Source organism: Phaethon aethereus, assembly GCF_964289735.1.
Source record: "Phaethon aethereus genome assembly, chromosome: 2".
Lineage (NCBI taxonomy): Eukaryota > Metazoa > Chordata > Aves > Phaethontiformes > Phaethontidae > Phaethon > Phaethon aethereus.
This window is the reverse complement of record NC_138582.1, coordinates 81,826,394-81,851,396: the sequence shown is the minus strand read 5'-3', so window position 1 is coordinate 81,851,396 and position 25,003 is coordinate 81,826,394. Positions and strand designations below refer to the sequence as shown.

Genomic DNA, 25,003 nt, shown 5'->3' with positions numbered 1-25,003 from the left:
GCCATACAATGTTTTAAGGTTTATAAACCTTAAAGCCCTTATTATAGGTTTTATAAGTTTGTATTCACATTCAATATTACTAAAGATTAAATTCTGAATGCAAGTCATTAAAGATGCAAAATCTCGTGGAAGTGGCCCAGGAAAGCCTAGATGCGGTGTGACTGCCAAAAGCACTAAAGCACCAAAAAACTAGCAGCAGCCAACAGATGTGCCTTTTCACCTCATGGATGTGCATTTCACACGTAAGAAAGTGCCCCAACCGGCACCTTGCATTTTGGTTGAGATAAACAATTTCTCTTTGGTTCTGTTCTTTTGCACAAGGTAGAAAGCAATTAAACTGTAACTGCATCCACTTTTCTCACTCAGAAGATTGACATTTCAAACAATTCACTATTAATTTTCTTCTCTGTTTCTCAGTGTGTTCATGCTGAGAAGTGCTACTTATCTTTTGAAAATTCAGAGTTCTGATCTAAAAAGTGCATATAATTCAGTCACATAGCCCATAAAACATGCAAAGGTAGGAATGCAAATGCCCCAAACTGCAAAAGTAATTTTAAAAGTACTTCTAAATCTGTGAGAAATTATCCTAAATCTGCAAAGCAGTTTTGAAAATCCAAGTTTTATGACAGTCTTACATTAACAGATGTTTCCAGCCTGTTCTGTATCAGCTTCAATTCATGGAACAGTGAGCTAGTTTTATTTTATGTAAGATGTAAGATAACCTTTTCTCCTGAAATCCGTATCAACTTAAGTGATTTTCAAATGATAGAAATTTCATATATGGCATTTTTCACTAAAAGCACTTTCCTTTGAAGAAACTAGAAGCCCTATCCTATTCATAATACAGGTTGAAGAAAGAGAGTAGAACATGGCAGATGAATTAGCATTTAACAGAGGAAAGTAACATCCTTTTCTTCCCACATGTGAAGACCCTGGGAATGGGGCTGGAGCACTGTAGTTGCAAAGGGTGTTGGAGGTGGAGCTGAGGAATGGAAAAATTAAAAAAAAAAAAGGATCAGTGTGTGCTCGTTAAATTTAAGCTATCTATAGATTGTAATTTTCTCTGCATCTACATCCTTGCACTCTATAAACTAGTGCAGTTGTTCTTGTAAAAATCCCATAGAATCCTAGTTCCAGAGGTAGGTGTTGACAGGTAAAATCATGGCAGTACACAATGTCGCTGTCCCCACATGTGGCTTTTGAGACATACTCAGACTACTATTTCAGTGTCCCCAAACATGTCTTCTGCATCTTTCAGGGTGGTGGTTGCTTAAAAAGGAGGAAAGTTGAGGACAAAACCTAAACACCCTTCACAAAGGTGATACTGGTAGAAAACAGCAGGGACCTAAAAGATTTTTGTGCCCCTGCACAGGAGGACTATGCTGACATGATGTAGGCTAACACAGAAATAAAATACCTGTGGATATGCAACACAGATCTTTGTCATCATCCATTAGATAAATATTTGCACCATAAAATGTCTTATTTTCCCAGGATAAAAAGATGACAAAAGATAACAGAGAGTCAGTGTTCAAAAAATGTAAGATTAGGAGACAGTACAGATGCCTGGATTCTTACAACTGGCATTCTAACTAAATCTCAGTGCAGTTAAACTAAATTTAGTTTTTCTTTCCATTCCTGACCATTAGGTGGTTACACAACATTGCTGGTTGTTAACAGTTGCCCCAGTATATGCAGAAAGTGATTGCGTGTCTCTGTTGGGTTATTTGTATTGTGCCAAATACGGCTGATTCTAGTGTGGGTTTAGTCTTTGACAGTTACAAAAAGGGACCTCGGTCTCATACTTGATGGTTTCTGCATGACGTCTTCAGATGCCACTGTTTTCAGACAGACTAACTGTTCATCATGAAGTACTTCGATGTAGGATTTGCTTGCAAGAACTAAGTCATACACTAGTTGTTTCCATCATTTATTATGAGTTTTAGTGTTAAAGGCTCTTGTTTCAAATAACGTTATTAAAACTTCAAATGTCCTTTTGATTACAGAAAGCAGAATAATGGTCTTTTGCTGCAGCCTTTACAAATTAATTCTTGCGTTTCCTCATGAATATTGTACCTCTAGGTGCATGTAATATCTCTAAAAAGCCACTCTCCAGGACTGTCTGGAAGCACTGTCACTACGTGTTCGCTTTCTGCTCATTTCTGGGGTTCTTCTTTTGGATACTGGTTGAATAGGTCTGAGACTAAATCAGATTGCACCCCTACTTAACAAGCAATTTAAAAAAAAATCCAAATCTGCTGTTTCATGCTTGTAACTGCTGGGATTGAATAGCAGGAGTTTTGTAATATGCAGTTACAAAATATTAAAAGGGTAACAAATTCTCATCATCTGAGATAAGTGAGGAAATAATCAATTTGCTGAGGGGCCTTATTATCATAATTCCATAAGGTGAGACTGTGATTCTGGTACTTAATATCTCGATGGGCTCAATTAAACAAAAGTAAAGAAATTTAGTTTTTCTCCCAAAGAAAGCCTAGAGAATCCTTAGAATCAGCTTCAAAACCCCATTGATCTCTCCATGGCATCTCTGTGAAATTATTTGAAATGTGGTATTACTGATACAATCTTCAGTATTATTATGTTTTTCATTTTCCTTTTGCTTCCTCTTGTGGCTGTGTTATGCAAGAGATTGTGCAAACATGAAAAAGATACAATGACTACCCCCTAGAGTTAGCAATTTTATATATGTGTAATATATAATACTTTATAATGATAGATCAGACTTCAGGAATTGATCTAAGAAGGCATTTATATGCATTACTGCTTAAACCCATGCTTTTTATGTGGAAATCTAGTATGCGTAGTGCAAATTGAAAGATCAGGTTAAGAGAAAAGAATACAGCACTCTATTAAAACTTATGATTGAAGATACTTTTTTTAAAAGAAACTAGGTAGTTGAATATTTTGGATATGATCCCTCCTATACTCCAGAATGAACCACCTCCAAAGAGATTGTTTTGAGACTTTTCAGTAGACAGTGGAGCCCTGTCCCTACAGAAAGAAATGGAAATAAAATCTACCTTGCTGCCTTATAAACCCCAATGAATGTGTACAGAAGGAATCACCAATAAAATTCAAAAGTTACTTGCCTTTATGGGCAGTCTTAACTGTTAAGTAATTGCTAACAGTCTGGGATACATATACTATGAAATTCATGGGGATACTAGATGGTCTTGTGCCAGTTTACCTCCTTTTAGTCTGTGTAAGCCTAGAAAATGAAGTTAACTGGGTAAGTTAAGAAAATGCAGTTAAAAAATAAATCCACTCTCTCAGTTTGCAGGGAAAGCTTCAATCTGCCATTGCCACAAAAGACAGAATTTGATCTTACTGAATCCATTGGGCTTGAAAGGGACCTCTAAAGGTCAACTATTCCAACTTCGTGCTCAAGGGAGGTCCAGTAAGAGCGGTTTACTCAGGACCTTGTTCAGGTGATGAAGGGATGGAGGTTCCTCAACTTCCCTGGGCAACCTGTTGCATTGTTTGACCACCCTCATAGTAAAAACTCTCTTCCTTTTATCAGTTGGAATTTCCTGTTTTCCAACTTGTGTCTTTTGTCTTTTTCTTAGACTGTGGAACTCTTAAGATGAACCTGACTCCATCTTGCCTACAGCATTGCATTAAGTAGTTGTAGACAACAGTAAGATCTCCTTAACCTTCTCTTAAGGCCCAGAAAATGCAGTTCTTGTATGCCATGTGTTCCAGCCCCCTGACTGTCTTTGTGGTGCTCCAATGGACTTGTTTCAATATTGCAGTGTCTGTCTTGTACCGGGGAGACCACAACTGGATGCAGTACTCTAGATGCAGTCTGGAGGCAGAATCATTTGGGTCTAGAGGAAGAATAATTTCTGTGATTGGTTGGCTAGACTCTAATACAGCCCAGGATGTGGTTGGCCGCCTTTGCTGCAAGGGCATATTGTAGACTCATGCTCAACTTGTCCACCAGCACCCCTAGGTTTTGGAGTTCTTTTGAAAAGCTGCTTTACAGCTAGTTGACTCCTTGCCTGTGCTGGTGCAGGGCGTTATTTAATCTTGGATGCAGGACTTTACATTTGCCCTTGTTGAACTTTGAGGTTTCTGTGCAGCTGACCATCTGAATGCCAGCCCTGCCCTCCATTATAGTGACTACTCTTCCCAACATCATACTGTCCACAGTCTGTCTGAGAATGCTTTCTATCCTGTCATTCCAGCTGTTAATGAAGATGTTAAACAGTATTGCCCCCCATATCACCACCTGTGGGACGCTACTAGTAACCATCTGCCAGTTGGATTTTGTACTGGCGATCACCTTTTTTGAGTCTAGCAGTCCAGCCAGTTTTCCACCCACCATATCATCCGCTTATCTGGTCAAAATCTCAGTAAGGATGCTATAGTGAGTAAGAAGTGGATAAGCTGACATGTTTGTTATTTCAAGCCATGCAGAGTAAACTCTGTAATTCCTAAATTAGAAGTGAATAAATACCGTTTAAACGTGTTTAACCTCAGTGACAGGGAATTGTAATAATAACTCAAACTGTTGCATTTTTAGTAAGTCATTGTACTTGCAGATTTTAAAAGGGAAATACTGTGGAATGTCTTTAACTGTCTTTGGAATTGGTTACTTTAAAATCAGTGGAAATAAATGTTGTTTCCCTAGTGTTCCATAGTGATGCCTATTATTAAACTAATCTTAATAATCACATGTAGACTAATAGATTCTGATCTGATATATAATTTAGTTATATAGCAATAACATGGATTTTAAACTACTGCAGATACATGGAAAAAATTGATCACTGTAAGAAACATATCACAAGTACTCTTACGTCCAAAGGCATTTTCATTCATTGCTTTATTGTAACTTTCTTCAACTTCACCTCGGTATATCATCTGCAAATTTATCTCCATATTAAATTGACATAGAATGTCTTTAACTTAATCTTTATATGTATGCATATATACACACGAAATATATATGTGTGTTCATGTGTGTAGGTTTTAATCTGACCTTTTACCTGCACCAAAGAGGAAGGAAAGGTGTGTTGGGGAGCACACATGCATATTAGAAAGGTATTCCATTCATTTAAAAAACATCTATTATAGCACACAATTGCAACAACCAGAATAAGATCTTGTAGCTGCCAGTGTAATCTTATCCTCATGGAAGCTAAAAGGAATTTTTCCATCAAATTCCTGAGAAGCAGGATTCAACTCGGAGTAACAAAGCAGCATTATTAAGGTAGAGTGAGTAGGCTGCATGGGTGGTAATCATCATAACAATGTCAAACAATGGTGAGGTCTACTTTAAATCAATTAGTTAAGTATGAGAGCAGGGAAAGTGAAAGTGCAACTGGTTTTTACTATATTAATAACATCTGTGTAGAATTTTTAGGTGCTTGATGGTGAATTAAGAACTGAATTTCTATTTTAAGTCATGACATCGGCTCTAAGCAGACCGTTTTAAAGGGACTAGTAGTTTATTCTGAAAAATGGAGTTGTATGCCAATTAAGTCACTTTGGTCCTTTGAATATGTTGCACTTTCCCCACAAAGTGTATTTAATAGAAATAAATGGAAGTTAAATGTATTATATAAAACCGTTCCTTTTTTTAATAGTGGCATTTCTATTTTCACTCTAAAATTACAGGTTCTCAGTTGATTGAGTAAACATGTTTAAAAAATACAGTTCCCTCACCTAAGACATGGTAAGTCACCCTGAGGCAGTCAGGGGCAGAAGGTGTTCCTGCTGCTAGGCTCCATCCAGCCTCTCATTAACACATCGTGTCTACAGTCAGACCACTTGTGTGAGTCAGCACTGCCTGACTTATTGGACAAAATGAGCTGGGTGAGCAAAATAATTACTCTTTCCTTTTACAGACAAACTTTTGTTAAACAGAATGAACTCAAACAAGTCACATGAGCAACTGACCTGAGGGGTGGAAAACTCTGACTTCGCCCAGAAGTGCTTGTGAGGCTCAAAATGTGGTCATTATCTGATAAATTTTCACATTTGCATACTCGATGTCTGCCCACACCCTGAAAGTTCTTTTGTTTTGTTAGAATCCAGCCACCATGAGTCCTACCATAGTATTATTGCACCATGGTAAACTGTTACATTACTGCAAACCTTCCTTCCCACTTCCCCCCCTCAAAAACAGAAAAAAAAAAAAACCAACAAAAAAACAGTTTTGGTAATTCCTTCATGTCTTTACTAGAAAATTAGAATGAAACGGATAAGCTGCATTCCTCAGCCAGACGAAAGCAGGCTCCTTTGGAATGTGATGATACAAGATAGGCTGGCAAGCCAGTGTGTATAATTTCCCTATATAGGTATTAACTCTTCAGCAGTTAAAGGTTTTAATCTCTGTGGTACAATACTGTACTGCAATGTCTAAATCAAGCCCCAAAGAAAAGGGCATGTCTCCTTCCCTCTTGTGAGCCACTAACAATCTGAGATACTGAGTACATCATGAGCAAAGCTTTTGAGACGGGCTTCTGAGGATGGATTTTTGTGCATTATCCACTGTAGTTAAATCCATTCTTCTGCCTTGGGATTGAATATGTATATGCCTTATACAGAAGAGCTCAGCCTCTTCCTAGGGAGACTGAAATTCATCTCATTCACTTCTAGCCCTATTTAAGCATCTTTCATTCACTGGGACTTTTCTGATAAGCTATCCTTAGCTTACAGAAACTTCAAAGCTGAGGCAAAGTTATTAAAAAGAGAAAGGAAAAAGAACTGCACCTTTAGTTCATGCTTCAAACAAGACAAAAATTGATTAAGAGTCAGAGACTAGCTTGGTTGTAACCATTTCCACATTCTTATGGAAATCAAAGGTTGTCTTTTTCATTACCCTTTTTATTCTAAAATCTACTTAAAACTTAAGCAATCAATAACTATTAGCCTGACAGTAACAGTATTAATAAGACACTGCAGTTAGGAGCCCTGTGGCTAGAAATTTGTTGTAGACTTGCCACTGAAGTAAACAAAGTAAGAGAATTAAGTGGTTTAGAAAGCAAACACAGCAAATTCACACCTAGAAGTTGGAAGAGTTAATTTGTTCTCTTAAGTTTGTTCAGTCATTCCTGAGGAGGAGAACCATTAAGTCTTAAGTGGCTTCTTGAGTTGGTCATTGGCCTTTCTTGCCTTGGTTTCCTTAGCTGTGAATGAATAATCACATGTGTCTTTGTCATTGTCAGAGACAATTAATGTGCAGAAAATGCCTAAACACCATCAGCTAAAAGGCATTATAAAAAGTGCATCATTATTACAAAATTGATGGAAGTGCTTTCAGAAGCAGTGGTACTAATTCGAAAGTTCGGATGACATGAGCTTTCTTCATTATCAGTCCTGGGGCACAGCCCAAATCAGATTGCAGCAGGAACCCAGGAGGAAGCGTCCAAGGTGAGCTGTTCACACACTGATCTTGCTGGAAAGAGCAGTGCTCTTGAGTATTGGCCCTTCAGTGTCTGCATAACTCTTGCAGGATAGGTCAGTCAGAGCAGGCAGTTACTCTGTCTGGCAATGGCAGCAGCTGACCCAGAAGCCATGATTGCCAAGTGACCTGACAGGGGTGAACAAAGAGAAAGAATATCCCCTGGATTATGAAGAGGAGTGGAGAGAGAGAAGATGTGTCTGCATTCTGCTTCTCCTGATCCTGAAAGAAAGGGAGTAGACAACAGGGAGAGTAAGAAAAGAAGGATGATGATCAAATGAACTTGGGGAATTGTGCCGTTTGAAAATGTGAGGAAAACAGAGATTCCGAGACCTGGATCTGGTGACTGAGGTTGCTGAATTTGCCATTTCTCTCATCTCACTTGCTTCTCTTCTTGGACCTCTTTTTTTCCTTTCTTCTAAATACCAGTAAGTTAAGCAATTCATTCCTTTTGCAAGATCATGTTACATTATCTTCCAACCAGTGTATTGCCCTCCTTCACAAGCTAAGAGGATACTTCATCTAAGAAGTATACAGGGCCTTGGAACCACAGACACCTCAAGTGAAGGTCTTAAATCATTATGATCCTGAAGAAGATGAAGAGTTATTATCAAAAGCAGCTCTCATACTTTGATCGCAAGAGTTTTGAAAATAAGGTGTCTGCGCAGGTTCCTGCCAGCCATCATTCTGAGCCCACTAAACCACTACGTTCGCAGAATAGGCTGAATTTCACTAATTATTCTAAGGGGAAAACAACTAATGCTGAATCAATGGATAGGCCCGTCAGTGGAAAGAGTTATGAGCTCATCCCTCGAGTTACAACTCCTCCTCCTCCTCCCCCTTCAGTACGGTATACACAACCTCAGTCAATAGTCCTGTCCTATCTCTTCCAGCACATCACAATCCTGCACTTTCTGAAGTGAACTCTGTGTCTGACCCTCCTCCACCTCAGAATAAGCCAGCAATTTTCAGATCCTCTGGAGAGGGCACTGCATTCCACTTTTTATCCTCAGAAAAGCTTCCCTGACAAAAGCCCTGTTAAAGGAATTCAGAACAGATTCAGAAAACAGTTACTCCTCCTTACAATTGCTTTACAACAAAACCTTTGCTGCAAGGCCCTTTGAGCACAAGTTTGGAAGTCCTAAACTCAACCATAATCTCTTGACAGATGAAACTCAGTGTAAACCAGAGTGCCATCAAAATGTCCAAATTCTCTTCAACCAATTTTGAAAGCACACAGCTCATCGCAGCCTCCTGAGTTTCACAGTGAAATGGATACCTTCACTGTCAACAAGTCTGTCAACCAAATAATGTTAATGCTATGCCTAAAGCCATTCCTGTAAGCCCTTCAGCATTCGAGGATGAGGAGGAAGACAACAGACACACAGTTGTAGCCACAGCAAGAGGTGTATTTAACAGCAATGGTGGTGTACTGAGCTCCATAGAGCCTAGAGTTAGTAGTAGTATACCACAAGGAGCCATTCCAGAGGGAATAGAGCAAGAAATCTATTTCAAAGTCTGCAGAGACAAGAGTATACTTCCACCTTGGGACAAAGAGAAAGGTGAAACGCTTCTTAGTCCCTTGGTAATGTGTGAGCCTCATGGACTAAAATTCCTGAAGCCAGTGACACTGTGCCTCCCACATTGTGACTCCAAAACCTCATGGAACAAGTCTGTTCCTGGAGCACCAAACTGTCTTGTTGGAGCAAACTGTGTTTCAGTCCTAAGTGACTACTCAGAATTGTCTTTGTTCCAGTTCTTTTAAGTAGGCCATATGAAGACCTCATCCTGAACATACAATGGGGCTATATGTTCAGGGACCCTGCTTTTTCCGTCTGGTCTTGACAATTTACCGCCTCCAATAGAAGACTTCTGTGTGATATATGTAGTCATTCATGAAGACTGTGGCCACTGCAGTACAGTACCACAAAGCAGACAGCATTACACCTTGTTTGCAGATTGAAGAGATATAGGTAGAGTAGTTGAATATATTATTGAAGCTTAGATAGCAGCAGTCTGTTTGGTCCCTCTTCCTAGCCATTCCTGTTACTTTCATTTGGACTCATTCTAGTTGATCCATATCTTTCCTGAAGTTCACCATTCAGACTAATTGTGGTATTCCTCCATAGGCTTTATGTTCTGCCAGGAATAATTGTTAATACACTCGTGTATAGCTGTCTTTCTCACAGCAACCCATCTTGTAACATATACCTGTCTTGTGATCCTCTTGGGCTTCCTGATCCTTTTCTGCAGAATTGCTACTGCTCAGCAGGTTGTTCTTCATCTGTATTTCTGCAGACAATCATCTCCTGTCTGTGTATAATATTATCCATTTGCTTTAATGAATTCAGTCTTCCTAAATCAATATAACTGAATTCTAAACCAGTCCTCAAACATTTTTCAGCCCCTGTCCTTCTCTCTTTCACCAACCATACCACTGACTGTGACACTGGATGGATATAGACCCAGGATAGAAGATGGTCTACAGAACTTACTTCATACATTTTCTATTGAATTCATTTGATACATGCTTCTATTTCAATGATGAACCATTGGTAACTGTTCTGAGTAGCACCATCCAAACATTTTTCACCCTATTTGTAGCAGTTCCTGTTAGCTTTCTCATGAGGGTGTTATGTGAGACTACTCTTCTAGGCCTGTTGTCAACACAAGTGAGATACGCAAGCTTTTGTCCATGAGACTTTCTGCTACAAGATAATTTCTTTTAACCACAAAATGCACAAATATACCATATTTTATTGCTGTAGTTGCATTTTAATAGGTGCAAAGTACCAGTAGGTTCCAAGACAAACAACTCCTGAAACCTTATAAGGGACCTTATGTTACTGCTGTCATGATTTTGAATAGTCTGCTCTTCATTTCTGAGTTCTTCCTGTATTGTTCATCGTTCCTGCAGGCTGCATGTCTGCAAGGATAGAGACTAACATTGTGAGAGTAAACTGCAGCTGCTCCAGCAGTGCATTTCTTCCAGGGACATACCCTTATGCCTACTTTTCTCCCAAATTGCAAAATGTTTGAAAAGTAGCATCAAGTTTCAACTGCCATGGCAAAAGGAAAGAAGCATATGTGTTTGAGTTAGCTAAAACATGGATTAATTTAAAATCTTAATGTACTAGTGGTTTCTGTTGAAGAAAGATTTGGGTTTTAAAGGCATCTGCACCAACTCCTGTTGCCTTCATCTCACAGAATATATTCATATCAGAAAGAATGCAGTCAATTGCGGTCTTTATGTGGGCAAAATTCTGTTTAAAAATTGTACTGGGAGAAGAGACTAAACACACGTGTGCTCACATGAAGAGACACATTCATCATATTTAAATATTTATTTCATTATGAATAATAGCCTTTTTAGCAGGAGAGCAGTAAAGGGACTATATGTGCCATCCGGTGTATTATGTCAGCTATATAATAAAATACATGTATTTTTTAAACAGTCTTTTGCTATTGATGTGCAGTTGTCTGTTGTGATATTTTTGCAATGCACTGGTTTTGCACTTGCTTTGGGCAAAGAGGTTGGACTAGGCAAACTCCAGATGTCCTTTCCAACCTCAGTCATCCTGATTCTAGATGTAACTATGAAATTTACTTGATATTAATATAAAAATCTTTTCATGTTTATCTAAACCAGAATACTTCTATGAATTAGAAGGAGAGCATTATCTGACTCAGTCTCTGAAAGGAAAAATAATTCCAGGACAAAGAGAATTTGAACATAAATGACAGATTTATCTACTTTAATTTGTTTTCTGAAGAGGATTTCATAGCTCAGAAGTAGGCCAGGTTCCAAGATATTCTCCAGGATGTTTACTTTTAATATTTGAAATAAATATGTACTGAGTATATATTTCAGACATTTTCAAAGATAAGAATATGCATGTCAACAAATCTGGAAGCTAGGAAATAATCCAATAGACGATCACATAATGGGTAAAACTGTGCTTTATATTAATGATTTTAAAAGAATCTTTTCAGTATAGTTTGTCTGCTATAAATTTCATACAACATGACTGCAAATATGTTTGTATTGCTGATTATATTGCATAAGGAGCTCATGTTTAAAGGAATGCGTGGCTGCCCAATATTGCTGTTAACTGCATCTAACTCAAAAGCTGATATGCCAGTACTAATATTCTCTCTCCTTCTGTCATTTTTTTCACAAAATTTTCATTTATCTGAGTGGATTTTTTTTTTAAGAGTAGGGTTATGATATTTAACATCCATTGAGTTTAGTGGTGCCATTTAAATAGCATATTTAGCAAAATTGTCAAAGGGAAGACCAGTGCCATTTGCTAGTGCATTGCATCAGATCCATCACTATCCTCCAGCTGCTTTACACGGGATTTGATTCATAGGCAGGAATTTTAATTGGGTGTTTCTGCTAAGTCAAATAAGCTGGGAACCAGCTTGTGCTGCAGAAATACCATGGCTAGCAGGAGCAAAATCTTTAATTTTCTCACATAGTGAATACTAATGTTTGCTTGAGACAGTGATGAATGAAGACTTACCTCACTGCTCCTGCTCAGCTTTATGAGAGCAAGATCATGACAAAAAATGGTGGGGGTTTTTTTTGACAATTACAAATATTTCTTGTGGCAATTGATTTTCTTCTTTTACCGGATTATTCGGGATATTATTATTTGGTTTTGTTACAGGCTTGGACTTTGTGATATTGGGGTCAGGAAGTAGAGTTTGGGATTGGGGCTGGGGGTAGAGGTAGGAGTTAGGAGTCAGGCTGAGGGTTAGGGGACACAGTTAGGGTAAAGGTTTAACACATGTGGATTCACAATCGATGTCCCTTCAGCTGAACCCCCCTGACAGCCACAGAATCACCCATGTTGGCCCAGCTCTCTCACACCCTTCCTGTCCTCATGTGCCGGCCTCCAGCTCCTGCCTACGCGAGTGCTGAAGCACAAGGACCCCCCAGATCCCAAGCCCCAGCCATGTCCCCCTGCCCTGCCTCTCCTCTGCCTTCCCCCAGCTTCCTGCGAAGGCACTCCCGCACCTCACAGTGCTGGCCTGCTGCCCTGGCCAATCAGCTTCCACCTCACAAATGACTGCCCACTGCCCTAGCCAATCAGCTTTGGCCAGCACAGCTGCCCTCACAGCTGCCACCCCAGCAGTGGCCTGCCACACCCATCTCTGACCCAATGGCCCCGCTGTCTTCCTGGGCCCCTGCCCACCTCCCGGGCACAGGCGCCTGAGAGCTGGGGTGAACATGCAGGGCCAAGAAGGAGGGGTTGGTCTTCAGTTTTGGGCGTCTGCGTAGGGGTTAGGGCAAGAGGGTTGGGCTCACCTTTTGGGGTGAGGGATTAGGCTTCGGTGTTAGAGTAGGGCTTTGGGTGAGGGTTGGGGGTTGTGCAGAGGGCTTGTGGTAAGCAGTTAGAGGGTAGGTTGTGGGGTTGAGTCAGGAGTAGCAGTGAGGGCTAGGGTTAGGGTTAAGGACAGCAATTTAATGCTAGTGACCAGGGCAAGGGTTTAGGGTGGGGATAAGGTAAAGGGTTTAGGGTGGGGATAAGATAAAGGGTTAGGGGTTTGGTCTTTGGCTTTGCAATCGGGCTTGTTGTGAGGGATTCGAGAAGGGTGCTGGGGTAAGGGTTAGGGATTGGGTTATGAGAGCTTAGGGTTAGTGGCCAAAGTTAGGGTAAGGACCTAAAAAACGTGGTCTCACATTCACTGTACCAACTACATTGCCATTGCTTTAATTGCCAAGAAAAATTAAAAACAAAAAAATCCATGAGTCAGCAGCATGCCCAAGCAACAAAATGGGCCATCAGCCTCCAGGACTGAGAGAGGATGAACTTTTCAGCCTAGAGAAGAGGAGGCTCAGGGGGGCCTTAACCCATGTGTCTAAATGCCTGATAGGAGCGTGTAAAAGGACAGAGACAGACTCTTCTTAGTGATGTCCAGGGACAGGACAAGGGATGATGGGCACAAATTGAAACACAGGAAATTCCATCCAAATATAAGACTCCAAGCTGACCCTACTTTGAGCAAAGGGGTTGGACTAGAGGATTCTGAGGACCTGACATGTTCTATGATTTATAAGGAAATTATTTGCATTTGCACAAATTTTTGTTTCATTTTTGCTACCAGACGTATCAAGGTCCATGGTCAAGCATGACTAAGCTAGGCACCTCATTCATGCATGGTTGCACCTCAGTTTTATACACGTAGCCCTTTGGGGAACAGGTGCTGAGGTGGGCTAGTCTTTCTAACATAGGGAACTTAGACTTTTAATTAATTAGTGAGTGACCCTATTTGTCAGTTTATGGCTGTCCTTGCATTTTATTCAAGATAGAGTCTCTGAATTTCCTTCTCTTCTCAAAATCCTGAGAAGTCCTCTGCAATCCTGAGAAAGAGAAAAAAGTTCCTAGTCCAAGTTTACAGATTTTGCAACATAAGGTAGTAATTCAGCTCCATATACCAGAAGAATGGGTGGTGGTGGTGTTCAGAGTTCACCTGCTGTTTGGTAGATCTAATGGGCAACATGAGGAAAATAAATTGCCTCATTACTTACTCCTCTCAGGAGAAAAGTTACAGGATCTCTTAGACTGTGTGCTATTCAGGATGCTCTTAAAGTGATATGTTTTATACATTATTTGGATTTCGTAACTCAGGATTATTCTAGGAAATAATCAGAGTGCTAATTTTAATTAGAGCGAAATGCATACTATTAGCATGAGTATATGCAAAGTCATATATTTGTGTGCAAAATTTTTCAAGGTGACACAACAACAGTTGCTCTCACAAAGGGAACATGGTGTTCTCCAAATTTAGTTTATCATTTGCAGTGGAGCAGTTTCTCAAGGAGTAGTTTACCTTTGGGAATATTGTCCTCTGAATCTCCTGTGGTTAGGAGGTCAGCATTGTATCTGGCATTATTCTGTTCTGTTTGAGAGCATTTACATTCCTGCTTTGCTTTTAAGCAAGTCTTGTTAAGTCAAATCTTTTCTAGCACTTCAAACCTGATCTCCCATCCTTCCACTGCAATGCAGAGTGTAGTTTATATTCTGCCATGTCGCAGGGAAGTAGCAAGGCTGCTGAGTAGATGTAAAATTTTCACTCTGACTCCACCCTAGTCTTTCAGACCACTCTGATCATTTAGACTAAGGCACGTGGAGCCAGGGAGCCACCTGCTCTCTGACAGACTCTTCTTTTCCGCAAGTCTGGAGAGAGGAGAAGACTTTTGGAAGACTTGCCCAGCTCTACCCCTCTCTTTGGGAGTAGCAGAGATCAGCCAATGTTGCAGAGGTCTGAGAGAGATGAACTGGAAGGATCTAAGAGGTTATGGTCTTTGCCTTAATCAGGTCTCCTCTGTCCAAATTGATCTCCAAAAAGATCAAGTCTAGCATATCAAGTCTAACAAGTAGACTCTCTCACTCTTGCCATGTGGGCAGTTGCATGCCCATGGAGGTAAGAGAAGGAAATTCAGAGAGTACACAATCCTGAGAATCCTCCCTCTGTGTGCTACTCAGATGTAGGTGAGCAGCTGTGACTCGGATTAAAAAAGCAATAATTTAGTGACACTGAGCAAGCTCAAATGGATGTCTGGAGGCAAAGTTTCTTTAAGGGCCACTAGAGAAAAGACTTGATCAGATACCAGCCTGAAGATGCCACCTGGAGCTGTTACCTTGAAAGGAACAGCAGTAGCACAACCTAAACCCAAGTCACATTGTGAACCCTTTGACTCCCACCTCCTGAGGAAGCACAAAGAGAACTGTGCTCTAGCAGATCTGTACTCTGATGGAGGAGTCAGGGCTAGGATTCATTTGTCACAATTCTTTAAACACAGCTAATAATGAGCTGTACAACTAAGAAGAGCTGAGGATGTTTTTTATGAGTAATATGAAAACTAGTCATGTTGTAGTTGAAACAAAATATAATACATATTAGTTAAGGAAGGTTATCAGATGCATTTTTGCCCTTCCCATGAGAATACAAAGCTTATTTTAACTCTGCACCATATCCTTGCTTACATACCTACTGTATTCAGACCTTAAATTGTAGTAGCTTCAGGTGAATTAAAATATAAAAGTACAATATAATTTGCTCTTCTCCAGTGACTGTGTTGCTAAGAACACAAAGCACTCTGTGGAGAACAGGAATTAAACTGAGTCAGAACATTAATATTATCTGCAAAATGGATTGACCTCTAAAAAATGCCTAGTAAAACTCACTACCTGCCCACTTTCTGCATGGCCAGTGTGAGAGACGCCATTTCTAATAAGGGTACTTACAATTTCGTTACTACACTAGACATTTGTATGGTCTAGTTTAGTTACACTGATGCATTGCAGTTCCACAGATGGACACTGTGTCTTAATGAGGTCTTTGCTAACAATTCCAAATTGCAGAATTAAGATTTTTTTTTAAACAGCACTTTTTATGTTGCTATTCTTTTACTTGTTCTTTTTCTTTCCCTTTCTGTCCTTCTCCCAAACATTGACATCTGCGAAGTTAGTGTATGGTTTTACTGAGTCTTAGATACTAGCCAAGATTTTGTTATTAAATATAAATTATTTTATTGAATGGTGCACAGTAAAACAATGTGAAATACTGATATCTATCCTCAGTATTGTTGTTTTGCTATCGTGCACAGATTAATTATCTTAACCGCTCCATATAGAGTTTTCATGGTGGTGACTTAAGAAATGTTTGAACGTTGCAGTAGTTAAGGAATACATGAACATTGCAGTATTGCCTGGACTGGTTTTCAAAGTTGCTGGAAGAGTTGTTTTCGAAAGACTCTACCAAGTGATTTATTGACCTACCATGTTTACATCTATATATCTTACTTAATCTCTAATAACAGAATATATCATGAAGATCCATTTTAGGTTTTTTTCTCTTAATATTTTAATATACATCTCAAAACATAAGAATTTTTGTACATTTCACCATTATACTGTTGTAACTGCGTATAAAAGCATGCAAAAATAATCACTCTCTGGGACCATACAATGGCGACAAATTTGTTCATTAGTTTCAGGCAGTATTATAGCACAAGTGAAGAAGAAGAAAAATAGTAGCAAATAAATAGCAATTGCTTCATGGACAGTTAGAGAAGGATAATGTCTAGTAGCAATTCACTCTGGCTACATCAGTCTCCTGTCAGAATCTTGTTCAATTTTGGACACAAAGTAAAAACCAAAGTAGAAAAGAAAAGCTACTTTGTATGAATCAAACTTAATACCTTCTGACATTGGTAGACAGGCTTATTAATTTCAGTGGGTGTTGGATCAGGGTATAAATCTTGAAGCCTAAACTTATTTTTCCAAAAATAGATAACATTCTTATTTCTTCATTATGGCCTAATTTCAAGTCCCTTGAATCAGGCTATTAACAAAATATTATCCTATCTTGGAAAATAATACAGATAAAACTGAAATTCCACTCAACATTCACATACCACTTTTCCTCTTCAAAGCATTTTAGAAGCACTGATTAATCATAACATTAATTAAATGACTATATTTTTTTAAAATTCAGCCTTCCAAAAGCTCTATTCTCTGCAGGGAACAGGGAAGAGGATAGCAAGGGACTAAAACCAGCTCCAGTAATCAGAAAACTTAGCCTGCAGCAATTAAACTGAAGAATCACTTCCCTTTGCAGAATCTTTTTTACCTTGGGCTGGTGGAAAGATGAAAGGAAAGATGACACTGCAATCTAAACAAGACATAAATCTGTTGGTGTGTAAAGGAGCTGATTAATTAGATACATTTGCACTACTTCGTTCAATAGGAGGGCGAACAACTTCTTTCCATGCCTTTTCCAGTTTGTATACCTGGCAGGAAATGTAAACAAAATTAATTAAAAATGAAATTATTTGCATGATTTCCCACATGGACTCCATCCATTCTGGGTATAAAACCCAAGCATGCAGGATCACATTCCTTGGATCCAAGAATAATAAAGCCCGGGTCTGTCATTTTTGTTCCCAGCTGTCCTACCAAAGCTCAGCCTGCCAGGGAGACGGACAAAGCCACCACCCAAATCCTTTTTTCTGGCCAGGGCGGGGGAACAACGTAAAAGCTGTAATATCTGTGGTTTTGTGACAGTTTACCGTAAAAAATGCTGCTGCTTCTGCTGCTGAGGATGACAAATAGAAGCTTATTGGTGGAGATTTTTCTCCTTCTGCCGACCCAGTGGTTGTTTAGCATATCAGGTCAACAGATAATTAGGCGGGTCAAGCTGGACTTGAACTGACTCATTTTTATAGTCCTGATGTGGGTGAGACAGTCAACAAAGGATGCTTACACCTCTTCCTAAATTCATCTTCCAAAACCAAGTTGCAAGTCAGAGAATGTGTTTGATGGTTGGTTTGCCTTTCCAGCATGAGAGAGAGGGGCTAGAGATTGCTTAGCTGATATATGGATTATCATTCAAAATAGAAGCCGTCCACTATGCTGGGTGAGAGGTGCCACTCCATTTGGCCATCGTACGCATAAATCCATTTCTGTACTAATTTTCTGGCTGTTCTGCTGCAAACATCTACTCCCCCCAAGGAGAGCTAGTTTCTCCAGAAATACACTTTTCTATGGCAGCATGCATCCCATGACAGTTGCCAAAAAGACAGCAGCCAAGATGAAAGAGGCAGAGATGTACAGCAGGGTCTCAATACATTGCTCTAGTTTTGGCATTAGTGCCGATGGAGCCAGCTGAAGTGCGTCTGCATGCAAAGTGTAGACATGGATTTAGCCTTTGAAGCACGCATTGGGACAGATATGCTGTATGAATTAGCAGTTTATGGCCAGCTAAAGAGTCCTGGAAGTTCTTTAATCTCTAGGTCTTAAGACAACTGCTAATATAACGCCTGAATGTCTGCAGTCTTGCTGTGTGAGAGGAATGCACAACATGAAGGCATTCCATTGAGAGAGGAGTAAAATCAGTATGAGGAGTAACAGTAGATTAAATAAGTAGTTGTCTGTGGAACTGAGATATACAAGAGAGACAGCACGAGTAGTACAAGAGCAATATCTTTTAAACACACTGGTATTTTCCAGCCTAAAACCTATGCTTGTAAGCTAGCTGAAGTTCCCTTTAGTTCAGAACATGAAAGAGCAGGAGCCTGGCGGGGGTCATGGGCATGCAGGGGTGTGACTAAAACAGGATCTAGCTGAGCATCAAACTGGAGGTGGTTTAAACCAGTTTGAGGAGAGAATGGAAAAGGTTGGCAGACAGGGTGGATGCAGAGATATATTCTTAAATATCAAATATGCAAGAGATGGCGAAGGAGCAGGAAATCTTAGCAGTTAAGAGCCAAAGGGCTGAGGAGGTACAGCTCAAGGAAGAAAAAGTATCAGTCATGTAAGAGAGGGGACGGGGGGCAGCCCTGAGAACGTGAGTTGAAAACAAGAAAAATGATCAGCCAGAGGGAGGCAGGAAATACATGAAATGGAAAAGTTGCATTTATGGAAACGGAAGCTGAAGGAGGAAGGTGGCTGGGTTAAAATGCTGCTACAGGAAAGAAAATCTTTGAAGGATCATGGATCTGAGAAAGCAGTTTGCTGAAAAGTGGTGATTGCATTGCACCCAGTTATGATTTCCCATGGCATGCTCAGGGTGAAAATATCAAAATGCTTCTCTCTTGTCTTTGTCCGGTGCTACTAGCTTCTATACATACTGCTCTTCCACCCCTATTATGGCTGTGCCCTTTGTCATTCCTCATTCATGCCATACCTTTCTCTTGTAAAATATAGAATCGTAGAACCAGTATCTTTAATCTTTTTAAAAAGATAAAAGCTTCTATATTGGTTACTCTTTTAGATGTTTGATTCTTCTACAAGCAAATCTCAATTGACATGACCAACACAGATATCGGTGGTTCACGTACTTTCATCGCTCTATGAAAGTTTGAGGGTTTCTTCCCTGAAACTGTAAAAAATTACTATTCCTGCTCCCTGTAGGGCTTTATATGCTACACTATCTATTGCTGAATTTATTCTTGATAAAAAAGATCTTAAAAAAGGAAAACCAATGAATGGCACATCACATACAATGTATTAGGGAAGATACTGTTCCTCTTTGTCATGGTCCATACCGAATACCAATGTTATGTCTTGAAATCCTGCTGCCTGTCATCAGAGGTGGTGGGAAAGAGAAAAATGTGTATAATTTTTTCTGAGGGGAAGAGGGATTCTTGAGACCTCCACCTGATCTTTTATTCTGTCTCAGCAGCCGTCAGCAAAGTGCACCTGGGTGCTTGGGGGCACAGGAGGGCATGTGTGTGTGGCGTTTTTTATTCTTTCTGCCTTCTCCAAAAAAATTTATCTCCACAGAGTCTTAAAATTTAAGTCCAAATAAACCTGCAAGGAGGTGAAATCCAGCATTGTTCTCTAGCTCAAAGCACTCATTATCCCAGCTTAATTGGCAGGCAAGCTAGGCTTATTGTGAAGCAGCTAAAACAGTGGCTCCCGCCCATGAGTTCTGAGGTGCTTACTCAAACCAGTCTAAGTTAACTCATCACTTATTCCCTTACAAATGATTGAACTGAGATGATAATCCTTTTGGATAGGGATAATTGCAGTACTACAGTCAATTAACATTATGTAGTGAAATGTCTTCACATGCATTTACTCTGAATTGCCAGAGACTACAAATGTTTGTGCACATCCCTAACATAAGAAGTTAAAAAAAGAAGTAAAATACCTAGAAAAACATTTTTGGCTAAACATTGGGAGTGAGATTCAGGTGCCTAAAGATAAGCATTAAACATTAAAGACCATAGGGCATCCTACCTTGGCTTCAGCTGCTTTTCCAGAAGGCTGTTTGTCTGTCATAGGTCTACTAACTCTGTGCAGACATCTCGGGTATCTAAGAGCATTTGAAACTGTTAGCTCCCTATGTTTGGACACATGAATTGCCCCCTATATGCCTTAAAGATGGCTTTAGCTTTCCTTTTACATCTGAATCCCAAACTGACCCAACAACACTTGCTCAAAGCAGAGGAACCCATGCTTTTTGGGTGAATGTTTTTCAGTCCTGTTGCTCAGGTTTTTTTCCACTTTCTTCATCTAATACTACTTCATGCACAGTGGTCTCAGAAACTTGAAACTGATCTATTGTGATGAGGAAGATCACAGACCATTAGCTAGCACTGGTCAGGCCATGTGGGTTTCGCAGTAGCCACTGCATTTGAGTTACATAAATCTGCCCTGTCAACAGCTTAAGTCACGTCAAACCAGAAGTCGCCAAACAAAGGGAAGAAAGAGTTGCGGTATACGAAGTGTTGTAACTTATAGTTCCTTCACATGCGACATAGGCTGCAGTCAGCAATGCTAGAGACTATATATTATGGATAGGGGTGGATAGCAAAGGCACTGGCTCAGTGGTTGTGGTCGAAAGCCTGTTTGTCATTCAGTGCTGAGCGAGAGGGCATTAAACTTTGGGGTGGCTAATGAACCATATTTCAGCTTGCACCGCTCTATCTTCTGAAATAGGGATCCTCCTTTATAAACTAAACATTGCCACGTCAGGAAGATTATTTCATGTTCTTGACTCACCTACACCTTTCCTGGTACTGCCCGAAGTCTGAGGAGTAATCATCTACTCACATGGACAAGTGTCTCTCTACCTCAGTACTGCAGCCTTTCTTGCTTTCAAAAATATTAACATCGTCTCCTTCCATATGCTAACTTTGCTTCTGGCCCCACAGCACTGGCAGTACCCTGCTTCATCTTCTTTGGTTTGCTTCCTCCTCTGTCCCATAAGAAAAATACACGTTTGGGTCTAAGACCCAGTCTGACAGCATTTCTTACTTCTTAACCTATTTTGCCTTTAAAATTTGGGGTAGTTTTTCCCTCTCAAGTGCTCCAGTGGCAGAAGAAAATCTCCCTATGAAAACTAATAAACTGTTACTCCCCCATACCTCACATGTGATTCACTGCTGCTCTGATGCCTACAGAATACCTTTTACTGCCTAGGCAGTCCAAGTCCAGAGTTTGCTACACATTGTACTAAGCATAATGATTTTTTCTGGGCTCTTACACCCCAGTCTTGCACCTCAGTATGTGCTGAAGATTTCCATTGTTCAGAGAAGGGACAAGGTTCCTCTGGCACAATGAGGGCACTTTCAGCTGCTACCCTAGCACCAATAGTGATTATCAGTTACACCTTAAGAAATCAGTATCTGACAAGAGAAAGCACAGTGCACAAATTAACTCTTTATCAAGTACAGAAGTGGTATTTCTGCCACTGCTATCCCATGATGAATACACTCTAATTCATTAGACTATCAGTTGAATACACTGACTCATGATCAAAATTGTTCCAACCGAATTAAACAGACAATTTTGGCACATTCATTAAATAATTATTGAAAGTAATAATAAAAGCTCTCCCAGTAATATTCTTTCCAAAAAGACTGTGAAATACTGAAGTTGAATGGTCTCAAAAACACAAGGATGATGAAAATGCACAAAAACATGTAAGTCTGGAAATTTAAGTGAAGTGTTAGAACCAAGAGAACAAAATTCACATATATGGTAACATACAGACACCAGTAGTTCTGGAATAGGCTATCTGTATCATTACAACAAAATATGGTGGCATTTTGCTATTTTTATATTATGTAGCTACACCATGTGAATTAATGAATATCTTTGAAGGGGGAAAATGGTGGTGCATTACTTTTATTAGAGCAAGCTCTACCTCCAGGACAGGGTTCTTAGTTTGAATTCATCTCTGTTTGAGATTTTTTATGTTTCCAATAGGTTAATTTTCCTAGTCTTGTTCTCTCAAACTATGAACCATGCCACAACTATTTAATAAATGTGCCAGTGTGTCAAAGTCATTTTTCAGAGATGAGTGAAAATGGAAGTGAAGTCAATGGGGTTACATCAGCAGTGAATTTGTCTCAAGGCAACCGTAGGGGAATACTTCCAAAAGTGGAACCTTATTTGTAATAATTTTGCTCCTGTTAAATCTACCAGACAAATAGTTTTCTCTGCTGTTTTGTTCTGAAGGCAGAATCTTTCTTAGGACAGCTATCAGTTTGATCCTATGAAGGAAAAAGTTTCCTGAATTAAGTAATGGAGGCATGTACTAAGGTGCTAATGAGACTTTATCATGCAAAGGAAAAGGTGTTAAATCCGCATTGTTGAAATGTTTAGTAAGCAAACATTATCATCTTACAGTCAAAGAATTAGTGTACGGTGATAGACAAATCCTACTCTCAATATAAAACAGTGATAAAAGTCTTATCTTAGAAAAATAACTCCAAAATATATAGCATCAGAAAAATGCTGTTCCAAACACCTACAGGACCCTTTCCTGTGGTCCTGCCCCCAAGTTACGGCCATTTCATGTCTGTCTGCCTTCCTTTATGAGTGAAACAGAACAAATAAATATGATTTCTTTTTTCCTTGTCAAGCTCATGGTTATGTTTAATCATATTATGTAAATCCTCTTTAAAAGCATCAAATCAGGTTTGGGTCTTATAATGGGTAATGTTGCTCAAATAAAAAATCAATTTATTTGTAGATCGAAACAATTCTGTATGAACCCTAACCAATATTAATAATGCATATTTATTTTTAATATAATTCTCACACACATCGTGTCCTCTTCCCAGGACCCTCAGAGTTCTCACTTCCTCAGCTCAGTCAGGGAGACGTCTTGAGCTGCAAGTTGAATTCCCCAGCCTTCCTACTGGTAGTGGTAGATAAAACTTTGCTGACATTACAAGACTAGTTTCCATTTACACTTTTTGGTCTGCTTTCAGAAGAGGTTCGTGACGTCGAAAAAAATAATTCTAAATGCAAACACTCTGCCGATGTAACATACACTAATGCAAAAGTCAGGGATTGCATGTGGTGGTAGCTGTGTTGGGCTGATGTAGCAGTAGCTGTCCTTTCATTGGCATTACTCGACATTTACACTGCTGTGAACTAGAGTAGGATTTCCTTTGTATTTAATCCTAAAAGCATGAGTCTTTTCTGCTTCTCACCTATTGTAAAGCAGCAAGAACATAATTGAGATAAGAGAAGTTAACTGATAACAATGTTTTTCTGCAGATGTAGTACAGCAATTTATTAACTATATACAGTTTTAGAAAACACATTGGGAATGCAGGCAAGTTACTGTGGAATGTTTTTTACAGTGTAAAGAACATTCTTTAACTTCTAGCTTTCATGACTTAGCTCTATATTAAAGTAAATTCACTGCTTTCTCAAGTTTTTATGTTTTCAATTAAATTAATGACACATTTTTTATGCCTAAGGCAGGGGGGTTTCTCATCCCAAACATATTTTCACGTAGCTAACAAAGTGTTCAAATAAATCACAGAAAATATGTTAACAGTTAGACTTGCTAATAGATTTTAGGACCATGTAAACAGTGACTTAGATCAACCCTATAGCTCAGCCATTCCCCTCTTCTTCCAGGTCGTGTGCCACCTTTTTCTGGTGAACCTCTGGGAGGACAGCTTGAGCCGTGATGCCTGTCTGTGTGGTCAGCTGCTTCACCGGCATGTGTGAGCAGCTCCGTTGGAGGTGGCATTCTGGCTTTTAGCTGCACCTCGGGGACAGGGCAAGAGGAGGAAGCCTGTCCGCCTCACCGGCAGCACCTGGCAGGACCAGGGGCCTGGCATTATCCTTACAGGTTATGATAGGGGATAGGATATGATATTTACATGCAGATGTAAATAGCATTTCAGGCTGTTCTTGAATGGTGTATCATTTTGGGGAGGGAAGATTTTCCATTTGCTCAAACAAACCTTTTCTGAAAGAGGAAGTGGTGTTAATATCTGTACTACATCTGATATTAATAATATTGCTGAAAAGCTAATAATACAAATGAGCAATTAAATATTAAGGGCAAAGAAATAAAAATGTTTGAGGACAAGATTTGTATTTGTATTGCAGCACACCAGTAAGGTTCAAATCCTACTGCACACATTTTGTTGGTAATGGTAGGCTTTTTATAATCGGGAATGTTTTTACATGATATAGAGAGAGTAGTTTCTAAGATGTCACATTACCACAAAATCTGTTTGATAACCTTGAAGTTTAACATTTCAGTACAGATATTTTAGTTTTTATCTGTACTATGAATATTCTGTTCCAAATGACTGGTTATATTTCTACCACGGCAGGCAAAATTATGAGAAATAAAAATAATTTAACATTTGTTAAAAGATGTGATTTTCCTCTTACCTCTGCTTTCAAATACTGACACACGCAACTGAATTTCAGAAATAAAGTTTTTAATAAGTGCTTATAAATACTAATTGATCAGAACTTTTTAAAGTTATGAAAATAATCTGATTAAATTATCATATTATACACAATAATCATACCTGATAATTTCAGTCATAAAATGTGATGTAGATTAGATTACTAATTATATTTACTTTTCCCAACTTTTCTGTCCTTTTCATCCTGCATGATATACTCCCTTGGTGATTGCTGTATGCAAATTCCTAACACAGCTGCACTGAAGGTGATTCAGAGTTGTTTCACTGACCTCAGCAACAACTTCATCAGGCCCTTGCCCTCTCTGATCTTGTCTTCATCGCGTTGGAGGACTGAGCTGCCATTTTACCATAATAGT

The 25,003-nt window shown here is 39.4% G+C and overlaps 1 protein-coding gene across 1 annotated transcript in view; it reads left to right on the top strand.

The window, feature by feature from the left end:
- Window positions 1–25,003, top strand: part of CTNND2 (catenin delta 2) — a gene marked incomplete at both ends in the record, with an annotated part of 569,531 nt that overhangs the window by 500,974 nt on the left and 43,554 nt on the right. The window lies entirely within an intron of this gene.